We start from the raw sequence: 5,095 nt of genomic DNA, 5'->3' as shown, positions 1-5,095 counted from the left end.
GGCATTTCATCAATTAGAAATAACATGACCCTCCCCTTGGACTAGATTTAAAAAAATACTAAGGGGGTTGGGGTTAGGGGTTGGGGAAAATATGATTTTTAATGAAAAAATAAATGACACTCCAAAAAATCCTGACACTTCACGAAAAAGGCTGTGTGTGTGTGATATTTTCCAGTATTATAAATCCTTAATTGAATCCTCTTTATTTTTCCCTCTTAATTGTAAACCATTCAACAGTCCGCTCCAATAATAAAGACGTATAAACATCTCAGCTTGCAGTATTGTTTCATCCTTCATCTAATCCAGTTTCCTTTTTCTCTTTAGTTGCTTTTTATCTCTAATCCCTCACCAGATCCTAGGTCAGTGTTTTCTCCAAAACAGTTTAGTGTAAGGTTGCAAAATTTGGGGAAAGTTTCCAGAATTCTGCAACCCTAGTTTAGAGATTAAACATAGCAATGATGTTAATAAGTCTGGGGATTGAAGTCTTCAAGTAATCCAGTGGTCTTGACCTAGGCGGCACCAAGGCTGACCCTTTAAGAAAAGAGGAGAGGGATGGGAGAGAGGAGGGGAGAGGAGGGAGGGGAGAGAGGGGGAGAGGGATGGGAGAGAGGAGGAGAGGAGAGGGAGGGGAGAGAGGAGGAGAGGAGAGGGAGGAGAGGAGAGGGGGGAGAGAGGAGGAGAGGGAGGGGAGAGAGGAGGGAGAGGAGGAGAGGAGAGAAGGAGAGGAGAGAGGAGGAGAGAGGAGGAGAGGAGAGAGGAGGAGAGACGAGGAGAGAGGAGGAGAGGAGAGGGAGGGGAGAGGAGGGAGGGAGAGAGGAGGAGAGAGGAGGGAGGGGAGGAGAGAGAGGGAGGGGAGAGAGAGGAGAGAGGAGGGTGGGGAGGAGGGAGAAGGGAGAGGGAGGGAAGGAGGGAGAGAGGAGGAGAGGAGAGGAAGGGAAGAGTCCCTCTCCTCTCCTCCTCTCTCCCCTCCCTCCTCTCTCCTCCTCTCTCCCCTCTCTCCTTCCCCTCCCTCCTCTCTCCCCACCCTCCTCTCTCCTCCTCTCTCCCTCCCTCCTCTCTCTCCTCTCTCCCTCCTCCTCCCTCTCCTCCCTCCTCTCTCTCCTCCCTCTCCTCCCCCTCCCCTCTCCTCTCTCCCTCCCTCTCTCCTCCTCTCTCCCCTCCCTCTCCTCTCCTCCTCTCTCCCCTCCCTCCTCTCTCAAAATAATTTGGATTTTCCAACACATTAATGTTTCTTATAAAAACAAGAAGTGATGCAGTCAGTATCTCCCAACTCTTAGCAAAGAGAGACTGGCATGCATAGTATTCCAAATCAAATTTTATTTGTCACATACACGTGTTTCGCAGATGTTATTGCGGGTGTAGCAAAATGCTTGTGCTTCTAGCTCCGACAGTGCAGTAATATCTAACAAGTAATATCTAACAATTTCACAACATATACCCAATACACACAAATCTAGTAAGGAATGGAATTTAAGAATATATACATGGACAAGCAATGATAGAGTGGCATGGACTAAGATACAGTAGAATATTATAGAATAGAATGCAGTATATATACATATGAGATGAGTAGTGCAAGATATGTAAACATTATTAAAGTGACTGGTGTTCCATTTCTTAAAGTGGCCAGTGATTTCAATAGGCAGCAGCAGCCTCTAATGTGCTAGTGATGGCTATTTAACAGTCTGATGGCCTTGAGATAGAAGCTGTTCTTCATTCTCTCGGTCCCAGCATTGATGCAGCAGCAGCCTCTGACGTGTATATCAGCCCTCTGATAACAATGAAGAGCAAGACGTGCCGCTCTGTTCTGTGCCAGCTGCAGCTTAACTAGGTCTTTCCTTGCAGCACTCGACCACACAACTGGACAATAATAAAGATAAGACAAAACTAGAGCCTGCAGGACTTGCTTTTTTGGAGTGGGATGTCAAAAAAGCAGAGCATCTCTTCATTACGGACAGACCTCTCCCCATCTTTACAACCATTGAATCAATATGTTTTGACCATGACCGTTTACAATCTAAAGTAACACAAAGTAATTTATTCTCCTCAAATTCTTCAACAGCCACACCATTTATTATTTGTACCAAATACAACGCTCTTAGTTTTAGAGATGATAAGTATATTAATGGCCTCTCATTCCAAAACAGACTGCAACTCTTTGTTAAGGGTTTCACTGACTTCATTAGCTGTGGTTGCTGACGCTTATAGGGTTGAATCAATAGCATACACGAGAAAACAGGCTTTGTTTAATTAATGCCAGTGGCAGGTCATTGGTAAAAACAGAAACGAGTAGAGGGCCTAGAGATCTGCCCTGCGGTACACCACACTTGACGTGTTTGACATTAGAGAAGCTTCCATTAAAGAAAACCTTCTGAGTTCTATTAGATAGATAGCTCTGAATCCACGATATGGCAGAGGTTGAAAAGCCATAACACATACGTTTTCTCAACAACAGGTTATGGTCAATAATGTCAAAGGCTGCACTGAAATCTAACAGTACAGCTCCCAGAATTGTCTTATTATCAATTTCTTTCAACCAATCATCAGTCATTTGTGTCAGTGCAGTACCTGTTGAGTGCCCTTCTACATAAGCATGTTGCAAGTCTGTTGTTAATTTTACAAATATATTTTAAAAAATGTCATTGTATTTGGTCAAACACACATTTTTCTAACTGTTGTGGCAGCATGCTGATAAGACTGCTGTTAGATCCAGTAAAGGCCACTTTACCATTCTTGGGTAGCGGAATGACTTTGGCTTCCCTCCAGGCCTGAGGACAAATACTTTCCTCTAGGCTCAGATTAAAGATATGACAGATAGGAGTGGCCATAGAGTCAGCTACCATCCTCAGTAGCTTTCCATCTAAGTTATCAATGCCAGGAGGTTTGTCATTATTGATCAATAACAATAATTTTCCCACCTCTCCCACACTAACTTTACAAAAGTCAAACTTGCAATGCTTTTCTTTCATTATTATTATTTTTTTATGCATGAATATGATGGCTCACTGCTCGTTGTTGACATTTCCTGCCTAAGTTTGCCCACTTTGCCAATGAAGTAATCATTAAAATAATTTGCAACATCAAATGTTTTTTTTGATGAATAAGCCATCTGATTAAATGAGAATTTTCAATTCATACAGTTGTTCAATTCCTCATCAATCCATCGAGCCTTGACAGTTCCAACAGTCAGTTTCTTAACAGGTTTTTTATCTTATAATTATAATTTATCAATAATTCGAAAAAGCAATTTCATAAATGCATCAAGTGCAGCATCTGGATGATCCTTATTAATCACATCAGACCAACAAATATGTTTAACATCATGCACATAAATCACAGCAAAATATTTGTATGATCTGTTATACACTATTTTAGGCCCAGCTTTTGGAACTTTGGCTTTCCTGGATATAGCCACTATATTGTGATCACTGCATCCAAATGGGTACGGATACAGCTTTAGAACAAAGTTCTACAGTATTAGTAAAAATGTTTCCTGTAGATCTTGACCAGGTTTGCACACACTGCAGCAGGGATTTTGGCCCACTCCTCCATACTGACCTTCTCCAGATCCTTCAGGTTTCGGGGCTGTCGCTGGGCAATACGGACTTTCAGCTCCCTCCAAAGATGTTCTATTGGGTTCAGGTCTGGAGACTGGCTAGGCCACTTCAGGACCTTGAGATGCTTCTTACGGAGCCACTCCTTAGTTGCCCTGGCGGTGTGTTTCGGGTCGTGGTCATGCTGGAAGACCCAGGCACGACCCATCTTCAATGCTCTTACTGAGGGAAGAAGGTTGTTGGCCAAGATCTCGCGATACATGGCCCCATCCATCCTCCCCTCAATACGGTGCAGTCATCCTGTCCCCTTTGCAGAAAAGCATCCCCAAAGAATGATGTTTTCACCTCCATGCTTCACGGTTGGGATGGTGTTCTTGGGGTTGTACTCATCCTTCTTCTTCCTCCAAACACGGCGAGTGGAGTTTAGACCAAAAAGCTCTATTTCTGTCTCATCAGACCACATGACCTTCTCCCATTCCTCCTCTGGATCATCCAGATGGTCATTGGCAAACTTCAGACGGGCCTGGACATGCGCTGGCTTGAGCAGGGGGACCTTGCGTGCGCTGCAGGATTTTAATCCATGACGGCGTAGTGTGTTACTAATGGTTTTCTTTGAGACTGTGGACCCAGCTCTCTTCAGGTCATTGACCAGTTCCTGCCGTGTAGTTCTGGGCTGATCCCTCACCTTCCTCATGATCATTGATGCCCCACGAGGTGAGATATTGCATGGAGCCCCAGACCGAGGGTGATTGACCGTCATCTTGAACTTCTTCCATTTTCTAATAATTGCGCCAACAGTTGTTGCCTTCTCACCAAGCTGCTTGCCTATTGTCCTGTAGCCCATCCCAGCCTTGTGCAGGTCTACAATTGTATCCCTGATGTCCTTACACAGCTCTCTGGTCTTGGCCATTGTGGAGAGGTTGGAGTCTGTTTGATTGAGTGTGTGGACAGGTGTCTTTTATACAGGTAACAAGTTCAAACAGGTGCAGTTAATACAGGTAATGAGTGGAGAACAGGAGGGCTTCTTAAAGAAAAACGAACAGGTCTGTGAGAGCCGGAATTCTTACTGGTTGGTAGGTGATCAAATACTTATGTCATGCAATAAAATGAAAATTAATTACTTAAAAATCATACAATGTGATTTTCTGGATTTTTGTTTTAGATTCCATCTCTCACAGTTGAAGTGTACCTATGATAAAAAAATTACAGACCTCTACATGCTTTGTAAGTAGGAAAACCTGCAAAATCGGCAGTGTATCAAATACTTGTTCTCCCCACTGTATTAATATGGGCTATTTTCAGCCCTTTCCTGGGTAGCTTATCAGAGATAGACAAAATACTGAAAAGAGCAAACAAAGCAAGAGAAAAAAGTATACATTCAGCAGTCCATTAATCAATTGGTGTGTTTGTGTGTGTGTGTGTGTGTGCTGTGGAGTTGAAGCTACGAACCCATAGGCTTGGCTCTCTCATCCCTTCCAGGCTTCTGGGAAGGAGGGAGGACAATGAGCCTGTCATAGCGGATGTAAGCAATGTCCCCACGC

The sequence above is a fragment of the Coregonus clupeaformis genome, unplaced genomic scaffold (assembly GCF_020615455.1).
Source record: "Coregonus clupeaformis isolate EN_2021a unplaced genomic scaffold, ASM2061545v1 scaf0105, whole genome shotgun sequence".
Lineage (NCBI taxonomy): Eukaryota > Metazoa > Chordata > Actinopteri > Salmoniformes > Salmonidae > Coregonus > Coregonus clupeaformis.
This window is presented reverse-complemented; position numbering follows the sequence as displayed.